The sequence below is a fragment of the Anomaloglossus baeobatrachus genome, chromosome 2, assembly GCF_048569485.1.
Source record: "Anomaloglossus baeobatrachus isolate aAnoBae1 chromosome 2, aAnoBae1.hap1, whole genome shotgun sequence".
Taxonomy (NCBI): Eukaryota; Metazoa; Chordata; class Amphibia; order Anura; family Aromobatidae; genus Anomaloglossus; species Anomaloglossus baeobatrachus.
This window is the reverse complement of record NC_134354.1, coordinates 758756867-758784018: the sequence shown is the minus strand read 5'-3', so window position 1 is coordinate 758784018 and position 27152 is coordinate 758756867. Positions and strand designations below refer to the sequence as shown.

Here is a 27152-nt window from a genome sequence, read left to right as displayed (position 1 = left end):
AACCACCCGGCCCAAAGGTGAGGGGTAACAACGTTCCATCGTTAATTACCCCTTCCCAGAACCTGCGGGACCTCCGCCCACAAGTTCCCATCCAATCCGAAGCCACTCCCCTTGAGCGACTTCGTACCAACCAACCAACTGTCGGTACTCCCAACCTCTCAGACGGACCTATCCCCCCGCTGTGACAAAACAACTTGGCAAATCAATCTTATATTCTCCAGTCTTTCCTTTTTTTTTTTTTTTTTTTTATTTTTTACACAATGTTTTTCTCTTTTTCCTTTTTTCTTTTTTTTTTTTTTTTTTTTTTTTTTTTGTTTGTTTTTTTTTTTTATACATAACATCAGGGCGGGCGGGTGGGACACAACTTTCCAGCGACGAAAGGGGAGGTAATCAGTCCACCCCCCTCTCTTATACCTCCCACAACCCCCCACCCCTTCCCTGCTCCCCTCCAATCCCCCTACATCTTCCTTCCACCAATCCAATAGCCCTAACTATCCCCTATCCCAGTTCAACCAATTAACCCCTTCCTAACCTTGCACCCTCACGATGGTCATGGGGTCCATTCACCCCTATGGGGCTCACTGCCCTTCTTATAGCACTAAGGGGCCAATTATCACACAAATAACCCTTTGTACGAGGTCCATCGCTTCTACCCAGTAACTAAGTGTCTTTACTATGGCAGGAATTTTAGTGAAGTGCTATGTGTCTAGGATAATCCGCGAGGAGAGGATGAGGAAGAAACAAAGCGTTTTCTATGCTGAGTGTTGGCACGTTGTAAATGTCAGACGGACATCGGCTTTGTAATTCATAGCTGGATTTACTGGTGGATTCATCATGACCATGATCCATAATTCATGTGTGCCTCGCGTGGCATTAAGGAAATGATTCTTCTTAAAAGGGAAGTCCAGTTAAAATAACCAAGATCACAGACCCTTATTGATATCATCTTGAGAAAGCTAGGACAACCACACATCCTTATTAGGGATGATCGAATACCACAAATATCCGGCTTTGCGAATATTTTCCAAATAGGTCGCGGATATGCGAATATTCAATAGGCAACGTAAGTCTACGGGAAGCCCAAATAGTTCCGAATAGTTGTTTTTCGGGTATCTCATAGACTTACATTGCGCATCGAATATTCGCGAAGCTGAAAATTTGAGGTATTCGATCATCCCTAATCCTTATCAGTGGTGGTGCCTTTAGATGTGTCAGGGGAGAGATTTTAGTAAAGGGTTAACTTATTTTTATTAAAGTGAACTTACCAGTAATAGCTAGTTGTCACTCTATTAAGGCATTTCCAGGAGGAATAACAGGGGAACAAAAGAACTCAGGGTTCTAAGAAAGAATGCTTCTGAAAAGTAAGCTACTTAAAAGGGTGACACGATATTAGAAGTAGAGGTGTGTTTTCTTTATTACTCTGCTGTACAGGATATGCAAGTGCATCCCAATAAATTAGAATATCATCAAAAGGTTAATTTATTTCAGTAATTCAATGCAAAAAGGGAAACATTATATAGAACAAGAAGAAAAAGCAACAGATGGGTTTCTGACAGCATGTAATTGGCCACACAATATAGAAGTACATGAAAAAAGGAGAAAAAGACTGAGTTTTATATGGCCGTACATAATAAGAAGATATAGAGAGTGCATCTATAGAGTATATATATACACTAGAAGGTGGCCCGATTCTACGCATCGGGTATTCTAGAATTTACGTATTGTGTAGTTAATGTATGATTTTTGTTATATATGTATATATATATATATATATATATATATATATATATATATATATACAGTAAAAGGTTAGGTCCAGAAATATTTGGACAGTGACACAAGTTTTGTTATATTAGCTGTTTACAAAAGCATGTTCAGAAATACAATTATATATATATAATATGGGCTGAAAGTGCACACTCCCAGCTGCAATATGAGAGTTTTAACATCCAAATCAGAGAAAGGGTTTAGGAATCATAGCTCTGTAATGCATAGCCTCCTCTTTTTCAAGGGACCAAAAGTAATTGGACAAGGGACTCTAAGGCCTGCAATTAACTCTGAAGGCGTCTCCCTCGTTAACCTGTAATCAATGAAGTAGTTAAAAGGTCTGGGGTTGATTACAGGTGTGTGGTTTTGCATTTGGAAGCTGTTGCTGTGACCAGACAACATGCGGTCTAAGGAACTCTCAATTGAGGTGAAGCAGAACATCCTGAGGCTGAAAAAAAAGAAAAAATCCATCAGAGAGATAGCAGACATGCTTGGAGTAGCAAAATCAACAGTCGGGTACATTCTGAGAAAAAAAGAATTGACTGGTGAGCTTGGGAACTCAAAAAGGCCTGGGCGTCCACGGATGACAACAGTGGTGGATGATCGCCGCATACTTTCTTTGGTGAAGAAGAACCCGTTCACAACATCAACTGAAGTCCAGAACACTCTCAGTGAAGTAGGTGTATCTGTCTCTAAGTCAACAGTAAAGAGAAGACTCCATGAAAGTAAATACAAAGGGTTCACATCTAGATGCAAACCATTCATCAATTCCAAAAATAGACAGCCCAGATTCAGCCAAATGCCGCAAAGTTGATCGGTCGGCGCTTCATAGTACAGATGGACAATGACCCCAAGCATACAGCCAAAGCTACCCAGGAGTTCATGAGTGCAAAAAAGTGGAACATTCTGCAATGGCCAAGTCAATCACCAGATCTTAACCCAATTGAGCATGCATTTCACTTGCTCAAATCCAGACTTAAGACGGAAAGACCCACAAACAAGCAAGACCTGAAGGCTGCGGCTGTAAAGGCCTGGCAAAGCATTAAGAAGGAGGAAACCCAGCTTTTGGTGATGTCCATGGGTTCCAGACTTAAGGCAGTGATTGCCTCCAAAGGATTCGCAACAAAATATTGAAAATAAAAATATTTTGTTTGGGTTTGGTTTATTTGTCCAATTACTTTTGACCTCCTAAAATGTGGAGTGTTTGTAAAGAAATGTGTACAATTCCTACAATTTCTATCAGATATTTTTGTTCAAACCTTCAAATTAAACGTTACAATCTGCACTTGAATTCTGTTGTAAAGGTTTCATTTCAAATCCAATGTGGTGGCATGCAGAGCCCAACTCGCGAAAATTGTGTCACTCTCCAAATATTTCTGGACCTAACTGTATATAGAGATGTTGTTGTGTGTAGTTACCAAGTGTTTGTGTAGGGGCTGTACATGTTCTGGGTGTTGTCTGGGTGTGGCGGGGGAGAGAGCGGTGTTGTTTGTGTGTTGCGTTGTGTGTGTTGCATTGTTTGTGGAGCGCTGTGTGTCTGTAGCGTTGTGTGTGTGTGTTGCGCGGTTTGTGTGGGTGTGGGGTGTGTGTGTGTGTTTTGGTGGGAGGTATGTTTTGTGCAATGTTTGTGTTGTGCGGCATGTGCATATATTTGTGTGTGCTGCGGTGTTTGTGTGTTGGGTGTTGTGTGTGTGCGGCATTGTCTGTGTGTGTGGGTGTCTGTGTAGGGTGGTGTTTGTGGTTCCCAGTGTGTGTGTGGTGTGTTGTGCAGTGCGTGTGTGCCGGTGTGTGTGTGTGTTTTGGGGGGAGGTGTGCACCCCCCATCGTGCTCCATCCCCCATGCTGCGCACCCCCCATCGTGCTCCATCCCCCATGCTGCGCACCCCCCATCGTGCTCCATCCCCCATGCTGCGCACCCCCCATCGTGCTCCATCCCCCATGCTGCGCACCCCCCCATCGTGCTCCATCCCCCATGCTGCGCACCCCCCATCGTTCTCCATCCCCCATGCTGCGCACTCCCCATTGTGCTCCATCCCCCATGCTGCGCATTCCCCATCGTGCTCCATCCCCCATGCTGCGCACTCCCAAACGTGCTCCATCCCCATGCTGCGCACTCCCCATTGTGCTCCATCCCCCATGCTGCGCACTCCCCATCGTGCTCCATCCCCCATGCTGTGCATTCCCCATCGTGCTCCATCCCCCATGTTGCGCACTCCCAAACGTGCTCCATCCCCCATGCTGCGCACTTCCAAACGTGCTCCATCCCCCATGCTGCGCACTCCCCATCGTGCTCCATCCCCCATACTGCGCATTCCCCATCATGCTCCATCCCCCATGTTGCGCACTCCCAAACGTGCTCCATCCCCCATGCTGCGCATTCCCCATCGTGCTCCATCCCCATACACGCACACACCCGATCGCATACACGCACACACACATTGACGATATTGCACATACGCGCTCACACTCACAACATCCGGAGATGCACTGCACAGTATCGCCGCCGAGAAGCAAGCGATATCACTGGAAGTTGTGAGTGTGTGGATGCGATCTGATGTGTGTGTGAGGTGTGTGTGAGAGTGAGTGTGATCAGATGTGTGTGTGTGTGTCTGTTCTTATGTGTGTGCGTGTGTGTGTGTTCTGCCGCTGCAGGACCTTGATGCGCTCACCTGGGAGCCGGTGTACGCTGGTAACCATGCTACATAATATTACTCGATGTGTACCATGGTTACCAGCGTACCCCGCCCCCCGCTCGCACGGGAGCCCACATCAGCGTACGCCGGCAACCCCAGCAATGCGAGGGTATGTGTTGGCTGGGTTGCCGGCATACGCTGGTGTGGGCTCCCGGGGGTACAGCACTCACGGCTATTATTCTACAGTACGGCTAATCCGTGGGGGGGGCGGGGCCATGGCGAATGCGTGAGGGTGCTGGTCCAGGCCGAGCGGCGGGTCCAGGCCGAGCGGCTAATCCGTGTGTGGGGGCGGGGCCATGCCGAGCCCAGCAGCCAATCCGCTGTTTGGGGCGAGCGTCCAATGAGTGAGGGGGCGCGTCCAGGCCGAGCGGCCAATCCGTGCGGGGCCATGGCGAGCCCAGCGGCCAATCCGCTGTTTGTCACCGTAAGGACACAATTTTGGAGCAAGACAGACAGACAGACAGACAGACAGAATAAGGCAATTATATATAAAGATTTTTATTAGTATTTCAAAATTACAAATAGAGGCACTGTCATGATATAGTGTATGGAAAATTGATAAAATACAACAGTGAGTGGAGATACAAAAGAGTCAGAGGTTTCCCTAACTAGGACCTCTACAGCATATATAAGTATACAAGGCAGTCCCATAAATTGCATCAAAGACTAAATAACACAGGGGAGCGAATATAAAGATAGCCCTACAAGGCATGTACTAAGGAAAATTCCATGCCCTGTGAAGTAGCATGGGACAAACGCTTACCCATAATAAAGTGCAAGTGCAGATGCTGAGTCGAGAGTCCTATAGAGAGGGGGGGAAGCCCCGACGCGTTTCGCAAGAGTACTTCCTCGGGGGGAATACTGCCAAAGATATAGAGATAGAGACAGAGAGATATATACAGAGGGGGAGACAGAGAATGGGAGAGAAACAGAGAGACAGTTATGTCACGGGCGGAGGAGGGGACGCTGCGCTCACCCACTGCTCGGGTCCGGCTGCTGCTGCTGCTCGGTGGTGGCTCGAGCGATGGGCCGGATCCCGGGGACTTGAGCGGCGCTCCTCGCCCGTGAGTGAAAGGGGGGTGGTTTGGTTTAGGGATATTGTCCGTGACGCCACCCACAGTTGTGGTGAGGTTGTGACACCACCGCTGCTCTGGACGGGTATCCCGGGAGCGGTGACAGGGAGCAGCTTGGATGTTGTTTCTCCCCTCCGTGGGTAGGGGGGTTGGTTGTCCCGGGGCCCGGTGAGGGTTAGGGATGGCAGGCGGGCTACGGGGCCTGGTGAGGTGCAGGGTCGCGGGGGCAGCGCTGTGCCGCACGGCACGGTGGTACTCACTCAGCCAATGATGAATGCAAAATCTCCGGTAAAACAAACGGCTGGTTGGACGGGTCCCACAGACGGCTGCGGTGTTTTTCCCCTGATCCCAGGTTGGTAGTGTAAGTCCTTTCCTTCACCTTCGTGTACGCTCCTCCTGCGCTCCGGTTTCCAGCTGGCTCCCCGGTTCGGTACCGGTGGGCCACCGCCCAGCCCCGGCTACCTACGGTTCCACCAAGACTGTCTTCCCGGCTCCTGCAGACGGCCACTACCGTCTGCCTCACTGGCTATACGAGGGACCTAGGCTCCAACCTAGGCCCCAGTCTGCGTCTGCCTCTCTGCAGACCTAATCTCTCTTCCTCTGCCTGGACTTGTCTGAGCTGGTTTTTGCCTCAGGCCAGCTAGACTCCTCGGTGGGCGTGCCTATCTGCTTGACTCCGCCCACCTGGTGTGTCTGTCTGAACCCGAGGGAAGAAATCAGGTCTCACTGGGAATGACTGCTGTGAACTGCTGGGGGTGGGGGTGTGTGTGTGTTGTTACCTGTGGCCCCTGGCTTGTCCAGGGCACCACAGTTACTATCCCAGGGAGCGCCGGGTGCTATGTTGTGAGGCGAAATTTTAACCCCACGCATTCCAATTTACCAATCAATTTTGCCCCTATCTACATAATGGGGAAAAAGTGAAACGAAAAGTGTTGGGGGCAAATTGACAGCTGCCAGATGTGAACAAGAGGGACTTAAAAAATGAGGCGATTGCGCCAAAGAGTATATACCATACAGTTGCTAAGATGGGGCCCCGACGTGGGATACTCACCACACTTGGGGATATGAACACACACACAAAATGCGCCACACACTACCACGTACTTGAACACATATACCACCCTCACACACATCTCACCACACATACACCAACCTCGCCACATAATCACCCTAAACACACACAAGTCTGGTATTATCCTTCACAAATAAAAATCTGATTAATAAGAAGCCAAACTACAAGAACAACAAATGTACCATATAGGAAATACGGCAGCTGTCAGTCACATGACCTGTCTATATGTGTATGTGTGAGCTAATATATACTGTCAGGGGGAGGGCTTTCTGTTGCCTGGAGATTTATCAGGCTGCCAATAGCAACCAATCACAGTTTAGCTTCTATTTTGCTACAGTTAATTAATCTGAGCTCTGATTGGTTAATATAGGCAACAATTTAATAATTACATTTCTATCTATTTGTTTTGTGGTTTCTGTGTACAGAATACATTTTTGTTAATACATTCTATTTTGTTAACAGCAGTCATTTACCCGGGCGAAGCCGGGAAGTACAGCTAGTATATATATATATATATATATATATATATATATATATATATATATATAAATAGATCCCTCTGTGTGTGATGACTCTATATATTATATAGGAATAGATCTCTCTGTGTGTAATGACTCTATATAATATATAGAAATGGATCCCTCTGTGTGCAATGACTCTATATCATATATAGGAATAGATCTCTCTGTGTGTAATGACTCTATATAATATATAGGAATAGATCCCTCTGTGTGTAATGACTCTATATAATATATAGGAATAGATCTCTCTGTGTGTAATGACTCTATATAATATATAGAAATGGATCCCTCTGTGTGCAATGACTCTATATAATATATGCGTTTCCCTTTTTGTATTGAATTACTGAAATAAATGAACTTTTTGTTGATATTCTTATTTATTGAGATGCACTTGTATGTGTGTGCTGTGTATACATATGTGTGTGTGTGCATATGTATGTTCTCTGCTTACAATGTACATATCAGTATATGCATTTGCATGTGTGTGTGTACCATACAATTTCACACAGTGTTTTTGGAGGAATAAACATGTAAACTATCACCCAATGAATGAGCAAAGTCACGCTGGGTGATTTTGAATTGTTCATTGTTCTCGGGTGCACATCTCCTGGTGTAAATCTTGATGTAAATCTATTAGAGATCATTGTGTCCCCATCATTCTTCTGCAGGCTAAGTAAAGAGGCCAATACACAAGGAATGAACTACTTCATTGTTATTTATTGCACTCGTTTAACTGTCTAAAGTCAGCTTGTGTAAATGTTACTGTGACTCCCCTGGACTATCAGGTCGTCACAGGGTACTGCACAAGCTGCCCTTCCGTGCAGTATTCGCCTCCCTCTTGGTTCTGGATCCCTAACTAAATGGTGTTGCCTCCAACAGCAAATCAAATCCTAGATGCACCCTGCACCACACCCACCAAACACACCAGTGGACGGATTGAGTGGAATAGAGTCGCCCACCTGGGGGGTCAGGGAGGGTAGGTGAGGTGTAGTGAGTCGAGTCTGAGAGTTGAAGGAGAGTGGTTGGGAAGTAGCCCTCAAGCTCTGAGGAGCTCAGAGGAAGTCGGGAGTGGTGACTCCTGAAGGAACTGTCTAGGTTGCAGACGGTGGTCTGGGCGTAGAGGAGTCAGACCCTCGGTCGCAGGGGATTGTGGTGAGGTGCTTGGACCTGTTGAGGAGGACAGCCAGAAGCCTAGCACTATCACCGGTCTGGGACCAAAGGCACGACGGGGTACACGGACCCTAGGTTGGGGAGTAGCTTGAGGCAACACGACAATTCACCTGAGGAGAACGGAGCCTTTATGATCTGTTCCCACCCGCTGCAGAATCGGGGCACAAGCGCAACGAGGGTGATAGGACTTTCCAGTCCAAAAATGATCCAGAAAATTCCAAGCATGAGCCCTGAGAGCAAGCTCCCATACTTAGCCATAATAGGGAGCGGGGCCCAGATAGTTCCATACTACAGGGCTACCAAGTTGAAGTCAAACTAAGTGCCAGAAGGCAGGTCACGGATCACAAGGCAACACTATTGGGGACGGGGCCCGGACGAGCTCCCCTCAGTGGCAGCGGTACCCAGAGACTTGGTTTACCCGGTTGTCAGTGTCTGCTTATGAACTGAGTGAGTACGAGAGTGACCTGTACACCCCACGGCACCCCTCACCGAGTCCCGGGGTATTCCCCCTACCCGTGGAGGGCTACGACACCTGGCTGCCCCACTCCATCACCCCGGGTACTCCCAGCGGCAGCGGCGGTACTCTCCAACTTACCGTACACCATGAGTGGCGTCACGAACTACATATCAACTCCCATATAAATACCCCCATTATATTTGAGTGGCCGCACGACCCCCGGGTCCGGAGACCCTCGAGCCACAGCGAATCCAGATCCGAGCAGCTCGGCTGCTTCCATGGGGGCTGCACACTACCTATCTGTGTGATGGTGCACTATGTTAGCATTTGGCGACCCATTTTTAATTTTTAACCAGATCCCCATTTTGACTTAAACCGGCCCTGATTGTATTGTGTAATTGCTGTATTGTTATGTCTATATATTTTGCAGTTACTATAGACTGTAAATCAGGAACATCACGCTACCTTAAACTTGTATCAGTTCCTTTAAATGCTTCGCTAGTGACACGCAATGTGGTTATCCCGGACCTTCCGAATCCTTCTATTGCCCCAGGAATTACCAACAGAAACAATGTCTGCGGCTCTCACATGATATAAGTGACAAGTGACCTGACATACGTGATGTGTATGATGTCGGATCGCTCGTCAGCGGCATTGTTTACTGGCATAGTAAGAAGGAAGTGGAACAAAGTAATATCGAGTGTGGCAGACAGCGCAGGAAACCCAGCTACTGTACAGACTGACTCAGGTACGTCGTGCAGAGTCACAGTCATTTATGAGTCAGCATCAGTAGGTCGCTATATTCCAAAAAAACAAAATAAAAGCGTTATAATGAAATATAATTGTAAAATACCATTCACAATGCCACATTATACTGGAAAATGGGGAAAAAATTCCAAGTGCGGTGAAATTGCAAAAAAAAAAGTGGAATTCCACGATTATTTTTGGGGTGTTTTATTTACCATCTTCACTATATGGTAAAACTGACCTAGAAGTTTGATTCCCCAGGTCAGTACGGGTTTGTAGATACCAAACATGTATAGTTTTTTTTTTTATTTAAGTGGTAAAAAAAAATTCAGAAATTTGTCAAAAAAACCATTTTGCTTTTGGTGCCATTTTGCCAGACCCGTAACATTGTCATTTTTCGGGATCTGTGGACTTAAGTGATGCCTTATTTTTTGGGTCCTGACCTGATGATTTTACTGATGCCAGTTTCATGAAGATGAAAGGTTTTGATCGCCTCTTATTGCATTTTATTACATTTTTGCAGCTACCAAAAAAACGTAATTTTGGCATTTTGATTTTTCTCGCTGTGCTCTTTACCGATCAGATTAATTTCTTTTATATCTTGATAGATCTGGCATTTCTGGACGCGGCAATACCAAATATGTGTATTATTTTTAATTGCTTTCCTTTCAATGAGGCAAAAGTGGGCTAATTTGAACTCTTAGTGCGGCATTACACGGTACGATATATCGTGCGATATGTTGTTGGGGTCACGGAATTCGTGACGCACATCCGGCATCATTAGAGATATCGTACCGTGTGACACCTCCGAACGACTGTTAACGAGCAAAAATACTCACTTTATCGTTGCTCGTTGACACGTCGTTCATTTCCATAATGTCGTTCCTCCTTCTGCACGCTGGTTGTTCGTCGTTCCCGAGGCAGCACACATCGCTACGTGTGACACCCCGGGAACGACGAACAACAACTTACCTGCGTCCCGCCGGCAATGAGGAAGGAGGGAGGATGGCGGGATGTTACGTCCCGCTCATCTCCGCACCTCCGCTTCTATTTGGCGGACGCTGTGTGATGTCGCTGTGACGCCGAACGTCCCTCCCCTTCAGAAAGAGGATGTTCGCCACCCACAGCGACGTCGCTCAGCAGGTAAGTACGTGGGTTTAACGACTTTGTGCGTGTAACTCCGCCCTTATATTGATTTTATTTTTTCATATTTTTAACACTTTTTTTTTTTTTAATTGTTTTTGCTAGTCCCCTTAGTGGACCTGAAGCTGCGATTGTTTCTTTGCCTGTACTGTACAGTATCTTCCTATCAACACCGGCGCTGCAGAGCTAAAAACCATCTGGTCACTCGGGCATTTTTCCCTTTCCTCAAGGGGGCATGGTCTGAGACCAACCTAAATTTCTGGCCCAGTAGGTAATATGTTAACATGTTAACCACCCACTTAATGGATAAGCACTCCTTCTCCCCTTTGGAGTAGTTCTTTTCGCAGAACGATAGTTTCCAACTCAGGTAGAATATTGGTTGGTTGGTTGTTCTTCTTCATTTACTTCCTGGTACAAGACAGCCCCCAACTTGATTTCTGGACCACAAATTCCTTATTGAAGTCAGGTGCCGCCAAGACCGGCTGCTTATATAGGACCAGCTTCAATTCCTGGAAAGCCTTTGCTATATCTGACAACCATTTGGCTATAGATGACTTTGTATCCTTAAGGAGGTCAGTCAGGGGTGCGGTTATCATGGTGAAATTCTGGATGATCCGTGGATAAGATCCCACAATTCCACTTGCTTCTTCAAGAGTTGTTTCGACTAATTCTGAATTGCGTCCACTTTGTTTATTTGGAGTTTGATTTCGCCTCTACCCACCACATAGTCTAGGTAGTTAGCCTCCTCTTTCCCTATGGCACACTTCTTTGGGTTTATAGAAAACCCCGCCTTCCTAATGGCATCGAGCAGAGCCTGGACCTTTCTTAGATAATTTCCGTTAAAGATCACAAAGTCATCTAGGTATGCTGCTGCGTAGTTTTTGTGGGGATCTAGAGTCTGGTCCATGGCCCTCTGGAAGGTGGCCTGAGCTCCTTGCAACACAAACAGCATTCTTGTTTACTGAACGCATCTGTCTGGCGTTGAGAAGGCTGTCTTCTCCTTAGTGTCTTTAGACATGGGAATTTGCCAGTACCTGTACGTTAGGTCAAGGGTGATAATATACCGCTCTGGGACTAGATTTTAAATTAGTTCATTGACACAGGGCATCGGCTATGCATTGAACTTGGAGATCTCAGCTTGCAATAGTCATTGTAGAACCGCCATTCTCCATTTTGTTTTTAGTACTAAGACAATAGGGCTGGATCAGTCGCTCTTCGACTCTTCAATGACTCCCAGGCTCAACATCTGCTTAAGCCCCTTTGAAATCACCACACGGCATCGGGTACCCGGTATGACTACAAGTTTACCATTATATGGCGTTCCCTAAGGATCTCATACTCTATGACCAACATACACCCCGGTAATTCAGAGAATACAGTAAATCCCTGTTTCAATGGAGCTGTTTTTTGGATCGTGACAGTGTCTCTGACACCATTAAATCCTCCATGTCGGCTTCACGCTGGGCCACTAGACATGGAGTTTCGACCGGCTCCCTATCTTGCCATGGCTTGATCAGGTTGACGTGGTACACCTGGAAGTGATTCCTTCTCCCTGGCTAGTATACTTTGTAGCTAACCTTGCCTAGTTTTTCCAGAACTTCATATGGTCCCTGCCACTTGGCTAGAAATTTACTTTCCACAGTGGGTATCAGCACTAACACTAAATCCCCTTGAATTGACCTCTTGGGCCTAGAGAGGTTGTTCTCTGACAATGGACATGACCGCCCCAATCCTTTCCTGCGTCTGGGCCATATGTTCGATTACACTCCTGTAATGTGTAACTTCAGCTTCCCAGGTCTCCTTCGCTACATTCAGGAGTCCAGGAGGGTGTCAGTCATACAGCAGTTCGAACAGGGAAAACCCCGAAGAGGCTTGGGGAACTTCCCAGATGGAAAATAGCAGATACTGGAGCAGACAGTCCCAGTCTTGACCATCCTTCTCGACGACCTTCTTGAGTTTCGATCTTATTAGACATCTCCACTGGGCTGTCTGTTTTTGGATGGTACACCAATATTTTAAGTTGTGTAATCTGAAGGGCTTTACACAACACTCTCATTACTTTCGATATGAAGGGAGTCCATTGGTCCATAAGGATCTCCTTCGGCAGTCCTGTTCTTGAAGAGTTATGAACCAACTATCGGGCTATACTCATAGCGGAGGAGTTTCTTAGCCGTACGGCCTCCTGGTACCTTGTTGCATAGTCCAAAACCACCAGGATGTATTTATGTCCACTAGTGGACTTGACCAGGGGTCCCCCTAAATCCATGGTTATGCAACCAAGGACCTCTATGATGGGAAAAGGCACCAAGGAGCTATGGAAACGAGAGACTGAGTGGTTAGCTGGCAGGTGGGGCAAGACCAGCAATAGTTATGAATTTATCTTTGACAGTAGAACCTCCAGAGGATCACCTTGATGACCACTCAAGACATCAGTATGGACAGTGTCTAACACCTTACGTCTGTATGCCTGTTCTTGGTGACCAGATACAATACTTGCCCATTTATCGCAAAATGTGGGAACCTGGTTTCGACCCCTGGCTTTCGAGGGACCCCATTTAAAATGGTTCCATTGTCGAATGCCCCTTTAAGAGTTAGGTCCCTAAGTTTAGCGGTTGCAAAGGTCCCCCAGGACATCTACAGCTCAGGAATGTTGGCCTCCTGGGAGACTGCCTCCTCCTCATCACCCACAAGTACACAAAAGGTAAACTCATCAGGCTCCAGCTGCAATGCGGTTTTTTTAAGGGTGACCTGGCTCTTACCTGAGTAACCAGACACCCCACAAGTCTCAGAATAAGGCAAAGTCTCACCCTATTATAACAGGGTGTAATAGATCCTTAACCACGCCAACCTCATGGCATTCAGTGGCACAGTTTGTCTTGATGACCACTCTTGCCAGAGGGTAGTCTTTAACATCCCCATGTATAGAGCAGAGGCCCACCATTTTTCCCATAATCAGCCAGTGAGCAAGTGTGGCCATTACCAGGATCGCCAAAGTTCCTGATCTCACATTCCCATCATTGGCATTTCATTTATTGATACGGGATGTGTCTGCAGCCCCTTGTCAAGTTCAGAGTCCACACTGCAGGCTGGATATGCATAATACAAAGAACGCCAACCCATACTGCAGTCCATCGGCTCGGTGGCCATGGGGTAACGGGCGGCTATGTGACCTCGGCCGTGACACCTTCAATAAATTACATAATTCATTGAGGCCTTTGGCAATAGCTCAGCTGAGCCTTGGGACATTGTACGTCCACCATTTGTGGCTCTAGCACCCTACTTGTAGGTGTCAGTCTCCCTTTTGGAACCCCAGTATGGCAATGCTATGACTAATGGTTTCCCCATGGACCTCTCAACTACCTGATACCTTTATATCAAGCTCACCAGGTCATCAGCATTCCATTGATCTACCTGGGCAACCCAGGACAGCACCAGCCTTGCAAGGGAGTGAATTAATTGGTCCATTGACAGAGGGGGCTGGCCCAGGGCTGTACGGGCACCGCGCTTCTTCACCAAAGAGATTCTATCTGCAGGAATGGCTTCGGATGGGGTGCATGATACTTACTTGTTGCTTTGGGCATGTCCATCACCCCTGCTTCCAATTGTCAATGTAGATGGATAGTGAGACACATAACACCAGAGTTCATTTCGCCAACCAGTTTTGCTTACTTATAGGCTATGTGCGCACTAGGCGTTTTTTTCACGCTGCGTTTTTATGTGCGTTTTTGTCTAAAAAACGCACCCGCGGCTAAAAAAACGCGGCAAAAACGCATGCGTTTTTGCCGCGATTTGGTGCGTTTTTTGCTGCGTTTTTGCTCACTGCGTTTTTAATCAGTGCACAATGCCATTAAAGATTGTTGATGAAAAAAAAAAAAAAAAAAAAGGTCTGATGTCATTTCCTTCTTCAAAATGTTCATTGTATGCAGGAGAGCAGACAGCTGCAGAACTAGTGTATGCAGGAGAGCAGACAGCAGCTGCAGAACTACAAGTCTCAGCATCCTCCATTCACTAGTGTAAGCAGGAGAGCAGACAGCAGCTGCAGAACTACAAGTCTCAGCATCCTCCATTCACTAGTGTATGTAGGAGAGCAGACAGCAGCTGCAGAACTACAAGTCTCAGCATCCTCCATTCACTAGTGTATGTAGGAGAGCAGACAGCAGCTGCAGAACTACAAGGCTCAGCATCCTCCATTCACTAGTGTATACAGGAGAGCAGACAGCAGCTGCAGAACTACAAGTCTCAGCATCCTCCATTCACTAGTGTATGGAGGAGAGCAGACAGCAGCTGCAGAACTACAAGTCTCAGCATCCTCCATCCAGGACTGTATGCAGTTTTTTGCCCAAAAAGAAAAAAAAAATGACATGGGCTTCGCCATATTTTTGTATGCTAGCCGGGTACAGCAGGCAGGTACGGGCTGCCCCCAACCCCCAGCTGCCTATTTGTACCCGGCTGGGAACCAAAAATATAGAGAAGCCCTTTTTTTTTTAATTATTTCATGAAATAATTAAAAAAAAAAAATGACGTGGGCTTCGCCTAATTTTTGAGTCCAGCCGGGTACAACTAGGCAGCTGGGGATTGGAATCCACAGTGCAGGGTGCCCAAGCTTTCTGGGCACCCCCGCTGTGAATTGCAGTCCCGCAGCCACCCCAGAAAATGGCGCTTTCATAGAAGCGCCATCTTCTGGCGCTGTATCCAACTCTTCCAGCTGCCCTGGTGACGGGTGGCGAGCTAGGTAATAATGGAGTTAGGGCTAGCTGTATATTATCAGCTAGCCCTAAGCCCGAAATTCATGGTGTCACGCCAATATTAGACATGGCCACCATGAATTTCTAGTAATGATAAAAAAAAAACACAACACAGAGAAAAATATTTTTATTAGAAATAAAACACAACACAATTAGTGACTCCATCTTTATTGAAATAAACCCCCCTCCGCAGTAATCCTGGGTCAAGGGTCCCGCGCCGTCCAATCCGGATCCAATATCATCTGATCGGTTTGCTGGAAGGCAAAGCGATCAGATGATGTGTCAGGTTAAAGGATGTGAATCACATGACACATCAGCTGATTGTATAAAAGCCGATTATACAATCAGCTCATGCATCAGTAGAAAAAAAAAAAAAAAAAATACATACTCACTTATGTGCTGTGCTGATTACCGGCAGCTCCTGGAGCGATCGATTGGACAGGAGTCTGATCCTATACGATCGCTGCAAGAGCTGCCGGTGATCAGCTGATGAAGTCCCCTGACGGCAGGATCAGCTGATAGCCGGCCGGGCGCGAAAAAGCCGGCGAGACTACGATCAGCTGATGCGTCAGGTGACTGCATCAGGTGATCAGCGCCAGGTCCTGCAAGCAAGGTCCTGCCCCGGGGAGACTGCACACAGCCAGAGCGGCGGGACCGGGAGGAGCTGGGAGCGGGCATGGCACCGGGACCCTGCGGACAGGTGAGTATATGACATTTTTTTATTTTTCTACTGTTCACTTTGTTTTTCGCCGCTGCCTCCACCTCCCGCCCAGACATGGCGCCGCACGGAGCTGACATGCACAGGACGGGAGGTGGACGCAGCGGTGACGGTACCGGGAGGATTCATGCTTCTGTGTTTACCAACAGAAGGAATCCTCTTCCTGTACACGTCACTGTAGTGCCCACCCCTTGCGTGTATAGCTGCGTTTTTAGTCATAGAAACGCGGCTATATGCGTTATTCATTGCGTTTTTAACATCTCATTGAATTCAATGAGTGAAAAACGCAGTGGAAAACGCAGAAATAATTGACATGCTGCGTTTTTGTGGTCACCACAAAAACGCAGCTAAAAAAAAAACGCTGTGTGAGGACAGCACTTCTGAAAACCCATTGACATTGCTGGGGAAGCAATGTCACTGCGTTTTCAGCACAAAAACGCGGTAAAAAACGCCGCTAAAAACGCTGCAAAAACGCCTAGTGCGCACATAGCCTTATTCTTCACACCGTTATGACAGACATGGCCTTCCTCTCTTTCTCTGTGGGGTAATAACTTTCATTCGTTCCCTTCTATCACGGACCATGGGTCTGTGCCTCCTTCCCCTTTATTCCTTGTACGTTCGTGTGCTTCTGCGTGCTGGTGGGTTCTCTAGCCGAACAACTCTCTAAGCATTGCAACAAAATTCCACATCAACATGACTAAATTGTCATAGCCATGTAAAAATGAAAATATCAAAGGACATTGAGAGTAGCATACAACTCTATATAATAATAATAATAATAATAATAATAAACAGGGGAAAAAGAGTATAGCACCACAAAAAGAGGATGAATCAATTTAGTGAAAAATTACAAAAGCGTTTATTCGTTAAAAATACAAACAATCAACACTAAATTGTTGATCGATGAAAATGACCACATTCGGTAGTAATTGGAATAAGACAATGCTATATATCAATTTATACCCATGGAGTGCTGGGAAAGACAAACCATTGAAAATCATCAAATGGGATGTATAACACTAAAACAATGGTAGTGATGAGTACCTCACAAGGCCTATATAATCTGATTACTGGTCAGGCGAAGGTCTAACAATAGCATAAATAAATATGTAGCCAAAACTGTAGGGTACATCAGGAGATCACTTTACCACAAAAATATTGTTAAAAGTACATAACAGAAGTAACGGTTCTATATATTGTGCTCATCTATGTGAACTGACCAGGAATCAGAAAATCAAAAGAAAGTCAGGCATTGTTGAGGCATACTCACACTGTGCAAAGTGGCAATACCGACAGGTCACAAAGAGACCAAGAGAGGAGCTAACGTTTCGCACACACAGATTAAAAAGTATGTGGCTTCATTAGAGGTCATAACACTCACTCACAGACCAGGGTTTTTATAATGGAGTGTGAAGATCATGTGACCGGAGTCTGGGCACATGACCGCTTCAATAGGAAATGATGAAACTGTGACGCCCTGGGCAAGCCAGGGGTCACAGGTCACAACACCACACGCACCCCACATTCCCTGCAGGAACACCAAGGTCAAAACACAAATCCTTGTTGCCTTCCTCCAGGGGCTGATGTCCACACCAGGGGGTGGGCCAGGCGGTAGGCTCCGCCCACCGAGGAGTTCACAGCCCTGGAGGCGGGAGAACCAGGCAGTTTAGTTGGAGAGTTCAAAGTGAGAGGAAGGAGAAGGAGGACAGTGAGAGTAGTGACAGAGGAAGTGACAGCTGAGAAAGCCTGAAGTTGGTCCGGGTGTGTGCCCCGGACTGAGAACAGCAAGGTTGGCAGACGGCGGTGACCGTCTGCATGAGAGGCTACTTGGAGGTTGCCGAAAGGACCGTGGACGGGTGGTAGCCCGGCGGTACCGGAGCGGTATACGAAGAGAAGCCAGCACCATTCGCAGGGGCCTTTCGGATCCCGGCAAGGCTAGGAGTCGCCGTGAATTTGCCAAATCCGTCAGTGAAGGGGACCTCTGTGTCTCCCAACAGCCAAGTCCCGATTGAAGGCAACAGTCCGACCGTTAAGGAGAGACACCGCCACCGCCAGGGCACCAGTTTCTCAGGGCCAGCGCCTGCGGGCAAAGAGGGGCTCCTCCGGCACATATCCAAGCCGGGGAGCGGGTTACCGGTGGGAACCCATCGCTACCAAAGAACCGTACTTAGGTGCAGGGAAGTGACCGTCACCGCTAACTGCAGGGAACATCAGCACCGTAGCCGTCCGAGGGACCCGTCCAACCAGCCGTTTGTTTACCGTGAACTGTGTCATCACCCTTTGGCTGAGTGAGTACCTCCATGCCGTGCGGCACAGCGCTGCCCCTGCGTCCCTGCACCTCCACAGGCCCCATAACCCGCCTGTCCACCATTCCAACCCCATCACTGGGCCCCGGGACAACCAACCCCCCTACCCACGGAGGGGAGAACTAACAACTTTGCTGCTCCCTGTCACCGCTCCCGGGATTCCCCTACAGAGCAGCGGTGGTGTCCCTACAATCACCACAACCGTGGGTGGCGTCACGGACAATAAACTATCCCAACCACCAAACCCCTTTCACTCACGGGCGAGGAGCGCCGCTCGAGTCCCCGGGATCCGGCCCATCGCTTGAGCCACCGAGCAGCAGCAGGCCGCAGCAGCAGCGGCAGCCGGACCCGAGCAGTAGACCCCATCAACGATGCGGACAGCAACAAAATGCTGGTGGAACAGTTCGTACAAGGGATGAGGTCCTCGGAGGACCGCAAGCAAATTCGGCTCTGGGCCTTAGAACACCCTGATGTTGGCTTTGCCGTGTTAAAGGAACGGGCCATTAAAGCCCTGCAGCCCCCAGCAGCAGAAGTCCCTGAGACGGCCCCATGGCCAGCTGAGACGGCCCCCGTCGTGTTGGCCCCTGTCCTCCCAACACCTCCAGTACCAGCAACCCCAAGTGGCATGATGGAAGAACTGGCTGCCCAAGTCCGCCGCATGGATGGGGACCTTGCCAAAATTCTTGCCGCACTCCAGCCTCCGACCAGGTCCCAGCCCCCAGTGAAGATGCAGCTCGCTGACAGCCCTGAGGACGTTCCCTGGATGCAGCGGAGAAGGGCCAATGATCCACGGTATGGACCCCCTATTTGTTACAGGTGCAGCAAGCCCGGCCACTACTCTCGACGGTGTCCGTTAAACGAGCAACCCTTGGGGCCACGGGCCAATCCTCAGGAGTAGAACCCCATGGCCCCCCGGACTGGCGGGACCGGTACATTGGAGCCCGACCCATCATCCCCGTGGCAGTGGACGGTATCCCGCTGATGGCTCTCCTGGACACTGGATCACAGGTAACCACCATGCCATACACACTGTATCAACGTTACTGGGGAAAAGATGAACTGGCTCCCCCAGACGCCAGTATGACATTGATTGCTGCTGATGGACTCCCATTGACCCAAGTGGGATACAAACAAGTGGCCATGACTGTGGGGCGAGCTGAACTGCAACACCCGGGTATGATTGTGATAATGAATGAACCCAGTGATCATAACCCGAAGGTAGTGTTAGGGACTAACGTGATGGAGCACTATATGAGTGACGTGCTGACCCTACTGCAGCAGCTGGCCGCCACGGCGGCAGGAAGCCGACAGAGAGCTGTGCAGCGTGAGATTCGGGCCCTGATGTACCGCCAACATGTGAACTCGACAGGAGGAGAGATTGGTGGGGTGAGAGTGATGGATGTTGCCCCTTTGGTTGTGCCTCCCAGGAGCGAGATGATGATTTGGTGTAGGGCAGCAGTAGGGCCCCAGGGGCGTGACTACTCCGCCATGATAGAACCCTTGCCCTCTGAACACTGGCCCACAGTAATGGCCGCCCGAGGGGTGGTAGTCGTAAAGAAGGGGAGAGTGCCCGTGAGGGTGCTGAACTGCGGGGAGGAAGAAGTCAGGCTTCCCCGGTACGCTACCCTTGCCAAGCTGTTCACCCTGGATCCCGACACCATCCATGAGGCCGTTCCCCCAATCTCACCACCTACTGCCAGCACTCACCCATCCCAAGGGGAGTTAAACGAGTGGTGCCGAGAGCTACACGTGGGCACTGATGATACCCCTGCACATCATAAAGAGGGGGTATACCGGGTGGTACGGGAGTACGAGCGAGTCTTTAGCAAGCATCCCCTAGATTTTGGGCAGATTAAAGGGGTCCAACATCACATCCCCACCGGTGAGCATCCCCCTATTAAAGAGAGGTACAGGCCTATTCCCCCTGCACACTACCAATGTGCCAAGGACATGTTGAGAAACATGAAGGAGGCAGGGGTTATTAGGGACAGCTGTAGTCCCTGGGCCGCCCCGTTGGTACTGGTTAAGAAGAAGGATGGCACCATGCGGATGTGTGTGGATTACCGGAAAATTAACCAGATAACACACAAAGACGCCTACCCTCTGCCCTGCATTGAAGAGTCCCTGGCTGCGTTGAGAACCGCAAACTATTTTTCCACCCTGGACCTCACCAGTGGGTACTGGCAAGGGGCTGTGGCACCAGAAGACCGGGACAAAACTGCATTTGCCACCCCTATGGGACTCTGTGAGTTCAATAGCATGCCGTTCGGGCTGTGCAATGCCCCCGGAACCTTCCAGCGGCTGATGGAATGCTGTCTGGGGCATCTAAATTTCGAGACCGTCTTGCTGTACCTGGATGATGTGATTGTGTATTACCAGACGTATGAGGCCCACCTGGAGCACCTAGCCGAGGTGTTCACGTCCCTTGCTAAATATGGGATGAAGCTGAAGCCCTCGAAGTGTCACCTGCTGAAGCCCAGAGTGCAGTACTTAGGGCATGTGGTTGGTGCAGAAGGTGTCGCCCCTGACCCCGAGAAGATCACCGCCATCCAGGACTGGCCGAGACCGACCACGGTGAGGGAGGTGAGGCAGTTTCTGGGTCTAGTGGGATATTACCGTCGCTTCATTAAGGGGTACACGAAGATGGCTGCCTCCATGCAAGACCTCCTCGTGGGACAGACCAAGGGTGGTAGGCCCCTAGGGGCCCCATTGGTGTGGGAAGAGAAGCATGAGGAGTCCTTCCGTCAGCTGAAGACAGCCCTGACCGGGGAAGAAATCCTAGCGTACCCTGATTACAGCCGCCCATTTGTCCTCTACACCGACGCCAGTAATGTGGGCTTGGGGGCTGTTCTATCCCAGGTCCAGGACGGAAAGGAGAAGGTGATAGCTTATGCTAGTCGAAAACTCTGACCGACGGAGAGAAACCCTGAAAACTACAGCTCCTTCAAGCTGGAGCTCTTGGCCCTGGTGTGGGCTATCACCGAGCGGTTCCGTCATTACCTGGCAGCGGCCAAGTTCACTGCATATACGGACAATAATCCGCTGACCCATCTAGACACGGCCAAGCTGGGCGCGTTGGAGCAGCGGTGGGTGGCCAGGTTAGCCAACTATGACTTCACCATCAAGTACCGGGCCGGCCGTACCAACGTCAATGCCGATGCGCTCTCCCGGATGCCCCACCTGTCGGAAGAGGGGCCAGAGGACGATGACCTCGAGGAGATCGAGTTGCCTGCATTTCACCGGCTGTTAACTGAAAAGGTGTATGTCCATCAACAGCGGCTGAATCTGGACCCGCTGCCCAGCCAGGAGTGGCAGGAAGCCCAGGACCAGGCACCGGCCGTCCGCCTGGTTAAGACCCTGGTAGAACAGGGCTTGGCGGGGATAGACCCTGCCGCCCCTGCCGAAGCCCAACGTCTGTGGCGAGAACGAACCCGGTCGTATCTCCACCAGGGGAAGTTGTATCGTGAGCTGATTAATCCAAAAACCCACGAGAAGATCCGCCAGCTGGTGATTCCCCAGGCTAATGTGCCCACCGTCCTGCAAGCATACCATGATGGTGATGGGCACTTCAGGTGGAAGAAGCTGGAGATGTTGTTGAGATAGCGGTTCTACTGGAGTGGAATGCGGGAATCTGTGGAGGCCTGGTGCCGAGAATGTGGCCCTTGCGTTTTGAGAAGAAAGGATGAGGCCAGCCAGAAGGCACCCCTACACCCGATTGTTACGCATCAACCGCTGGAGCTGGTTGCCCTTGACCATGTAAAGCTCACCCCCAGCCGAAGTGGGTACACCTATGCTCTAACCATTGTAGACCACTACTCGATGTTCATGGTGGTTGTCCTGGTTAACCCCTTCACGACCTTTGACAGATCTAGCCGTCATGGTGCCCTGGTACTTAAAGACCCATGACGGATACATCCGTCATGGCGGAATCGCGGCACCAGAGCACCGGGCACCGCCAACGGTTTTAAAAAACTGTAGATTCGGGAAGGAGAGGACTTGTACCTGACCTCAGGAGGGGTGGTGTCTCCTTCCCGGACCTACGGAGGCTGTGATTGGCTAATGAACGCCGCTCAGCCAATCACAGCCAGTGTTATGTTTCAGCCATTGAAAATGGCTGAAGCATTGAAATCCAGCTATGTCAGTGCAGCTGCAGCACTGGCCATTGGCTGGAGCTCAGTGTGCTTTACTGCACCCGCCCCCAGCTCTGATTGGAGAGATCGGCCTTGTGACCCATCTCTCCAAGCAGTACCGTGCATCTGGGACCGGGTGAGCTCGCTGTAGGAGATCGCTCTCCTTAGCTTCTCCCTCCGTGGAATCTGAGGAGAGCGATCCCTGCGGGCGCCCATCTGTGAGTCACAGCCCCCGATCCACCGCTGCTCTGCTCCATGTGCTTCGCCCCTGCTCTCCCGCTGCGCCCCTGCATCTGACGCCGCTACTCTCCCCCTGCATGTGACGCCGCTACTTTCCGGCTGCGCCCCTGCATGTTACGCCGCTACTCAGCAGTAAGAAAGCAGTGGCGTCAGATGCAGGGGGGGCGCAGCGGCGTCAGATGCATGGAGGCATCTGACGCCACTGCTCTCACGCTGCGCCCCCCCCTGCATCTGACGCCACTGCTTTCTTTCTGCTGCCTGCTTGTATCTGCCGCTCCACCGCCCCTGCATCTGCCGCTCCACCGCCCCTGCATCTTCCGCTGCACTGTCCCCATTAGCCACTGCACTCTCCCCATCAGCCGCTCCACCGCCCCTGCATCTGCCGCTGCACTGTCCCCATTAGCCACTGCACTCTCCCCATCAGTCGCTCCACCGCCCCTGCATCTGCCGCTGCACTCTCCCCATTAGCCACTGCACTCTCCCCATCAGTCGCTCCACCGCCCCTGCATCTGCCGCTGCACTGTCCCCATTAGCCACTGCACTCTCCCCATCAGCCGCTCCACCGCCCCTGCATCTGCCGCTGCACTGTCCCCATTAGCCACTGCATTCTCCCCATCAGTCGCTCCACCGCCCCTGCATCTGCCGCTGCACTCTCCCCATTAGCCACTGCACTCTCCCCATCAGCCACTGCACTCTCCCCATCAGCCACTGCACTCTCCCCATCAGCCACTGCACTTTCCCCATCAGCCGCTCCACCACCCCTGCATCTGCCGCTGCACTCTCCCCATTAGCCACTGCACTCTCCCCATCAGCCGCTCCACCGCCCCTGCATCAGCCGCCGCACTCTCCCCATCTGCCGCTTCGCCCCTGCATCTGCCACCTCACTCCCCCATCAGCCTCGTCGCCCCTGCATCTGCCACCTCACTCCCCCATCAGCCTTTGCCCCCTCCCTGATCTGCTGCCTGCTCTCTCCCATCCCCTTAATCCTCTGCCCCCTCTCCCCCCTTCCGGATCTGCTGCAATCCTGCTGCCTAGATCCATTCTGTAAGGTAGCTATCCCCAATCTCACCTCCCACTCCCATTCCACCCTTCGCCTCGCCCCCCCTTCCTCCGCCGCTCCTCCATCCGCCGCGCCCTCTCCCATCCTCCGCCGCGCCCCCTCTCCCATCTTCCGCCGCCCCCTCTCCCATCCTCCGCCGTGCCCTCTCCCATCCTCCGCCGCGCCCCCTATCCCATCCTCCGCTGCTCCTGCATCCGTTGCGCCCTCTTCTATCCTCCATCCATCTTTTTTCCATCCCACCTAGTCCCCCCCCTTTTTGCAGCACATCCGTGCATTCGTCCTAATTTTTTTCATGTAAACTAAGAAAGAAATACAAATAAACTTAGTTTAGGGCCAGTAAAATTATACTGTAGTAATCGTCAACTACAGTATTTTTTACTGAATATTGTAAGGGTCAGCCCAGTGCCACACATGAGAGCGATGCACAAGTCTCACATCGCATCATCCGGCACGGTCGCTCTCTTCCAGACAGGAGTGTGCGGCTGTGTCGGGTGATGTGATGCGAGATTTGTGCATTGCTCTCACGTGTGGCACTTGCTTTAGTGTCAGTTGCAGGCGCTCATTATATATATATATATATATATATATATATATATATTTTTTTTTTTTTTTTACTGACGTCTGTATTTTTTATTTTGCCAAACTAATATTTCTTTGTATGGGGGGGGTCTAGTTTCCAACATGGGGTCACATGTGGGGGAGCTCCACTGTTTGGGCACATCAGGGGGATCTCCAAACGCAACATGGTGCGGCTAACAATTCCAGCTAATTTTCCATTTAAAAAGTCAAATGACGCTCCTTCCCTCTGGAGCTCTGCCGTGCGCCCAAACAGTGGTTTTCTGCCACATATGAGGTATCAGCGTACTCAGAACAAATTGCCCAACAAATTTTGCGGTCCATTTTATCCTGATACCCCTGTAAAAATTAAAAAAATTGAGCCTAAAATAACATTTTTGTGGAAAAAAAAAAACTTTTTTGTTTTTATGCCTCAATGTATGAAGCACGTGAGGGTTCAAAGTGCTCATTACCCATGTAGATTTATGCCATGGGGGTCTAGTTTCCAAAATGAGGTCACTTGTGGGGGAGCTCTATTGTTTAGGCACCTCAGCGGGTCTCCATACGCAACATGGCGTACGCTAATAATTCCAACCAATTTTGATGTGAAATGGCGCTCCTTCTCTTCTGAGCCCCGCCATGTGCCCAGACAATTACTTTCCACCACATATGAGGTATCTGTGTACTCAGGAGAAATTGCACAATACATTTTATGGTGCATTTTTTCCTGATACCCTTGTGGAAAAAAAAGCTACCTGGTTGAAATAACAATTTCATGGTAAAAAAAAATATATATATTTTCACGGCTGAACATTCTAAACTTTTGTGAAGCCTCCAGGGGTTCAAAGTGTTCAGTAAACATCTAGATAAATTCAGTGAGGGGTCTAGTTTCCAAAATGGGGTCACTTATGGGGGAGCTTTAATGTTTAGGCACCTCAGGGGGTCTCCAAACACATCATGGCATCCACTAACGATTCCAGACAATTTTGCGTTTGAAAAGTCAAATGTCGCTCCTTGTCTTCCGAGCCCTGCTGTGCGCCCAAACATTTGATTTCCACCACATATGAGGTATCTGTGTACTCAGGAGAAAATGCACAATACATTTTATGTTGCAATTTTTCCTGATACGCTTGTGGAAAAAAAAGCTACCTGATTGAAGTAACAATTTCGTGGTAATTTTTATTTTTTTTATTTTCACGGCTCAAAGTTATTAACTTTTGTGAAGCCCCCAGAGGTTCAAAGTGCTCAATAAACATCTAGATAAATTCCATGAGGGGTCTAGTTTCCAAAATGGGGTCACTTGTGGGGGAGCTCCATTGTTTAGGCACCTCAGGGGGTCTCCAAACGCAACATCGCATCTGCTAATTATTCCAGACAATTTTGCTTTCAAAAATTCAAATGATGCTCCTTCTCTTCCGAGCCTTGCCGTGCGCCCAAACAATTGATTTCCCCCACATATGAGATATCGGTGTACTCAGGAGAAATTGCACAATTAATTTTATGGTGCATTTTTCCTGTTACCCTTGTGAAAATGCTAAATTTTATGGCTAAAGTAACATTTTTGTGTAAAAAAGTAAAATTTTCATTTTTTTCCTTCCACATTGCTTTGGTTGCTGTAAAGCTCCTAAAGGGTTAATAAACTTTTTGGATGTAGTTTTGAGCAGAGTGAGGGGTGCAGATTTTAGAATGGGGTCACTTTTGGGTATTTTCTGTCACCTAGGTCTCTCAAAGTCACTCCAAATGTGATGTGGTACCTAAAAAATTTTTTTTGTAAATTTTGTTGGAAAAATGAAAAATTGCTGATGAACTTTGAACCCCTCTAACTTCCTAACGGAAAAAAAAAATGTTTCGAAAATTGCGCTGGTGTAAAGTAGACAAGTGGGAAATGTTATTTAGTAACTATTTTGTGTGACATATCTCACAGATTTATAAGCATAAAATTTCAAATTTTGAAAATTGCGAAATTTTCAAAATTTTCGCCAAATTTCCAAAATTTTCACAAATAAACGCAAAAAATATCGGCCTAAATTTACCATTGACATGAAGTACAATATGTCACGAAAAAACAATCTCAGAATCGCCAGGATCCGTTGAAGCGTTCCAGAGTTATAACCTGTCAAAGTGACACTGGTCAGAAATGTAAAAAATGGCCAGGTCTTTAAGGTGAAAACAGGCTGGGGGCTGAAGGGGTTAAGGACCTGACCGGCCGTACCGCCGCTAGAGCGTTCCAGGCTTATTTCTGCCGGCCACATGGGTACCCTGAGAAGGTGCTTACCGACCAAGGCCCGGCCTTCGAAGCAGAGGTTTTCCAAGAGTTCTGCCAGTTGTACGGCTGTAAGAAAATCCGGACCACACCTTACCATGCCCAAACCAACGGCATGTGTGAAAAGATGAACCACCTGGTCCTGAACCTCCTTAAGACATTGCCGCTGGAAGAGCGGAACTTGTGGCCGGAGAAGCTACCCGACTTGGTCGATATGTATAACAACATCCTTTCCAGCTCGACGAAATGCACTCCAGCATACCTAATGAGGGCTCGCCCCGGCCGGCTGCCAGTGGATCTAGAAATGGGGTTGGAAGCCCCAGAAGCACTCCCCTCAACGGCTGACTGGGACACTCAACGGAGGGCGCAGTACCGCCAGGTTCAGGAATATGTAGAAAGGAACATGTGTCGGAGTCAGGGACAGCAGGAGCAGAGTTTCAACCAGAAGGCATCTGCTGGTCCCTTCCAGCCTGGAGATGTGGTGCTGAAGCG

The 27152-nt window shown here is 49.0% G+C and overlaps 1 protein-coding gene across 1 annotated transcript in view; it reads left to right on the top strand.

Annotated features, from left to right (window-relative positions):
* C2H11orf97 (chromosome 2 C11orf97 homolog) overlaps positions 1-27152 on the top strand; it is a 250799-nt gene that overhangs the window by 131672 nt on the left and 91975 nt on the right. The gene's annotated exons all lie outside the window — the stretch shown is intronic.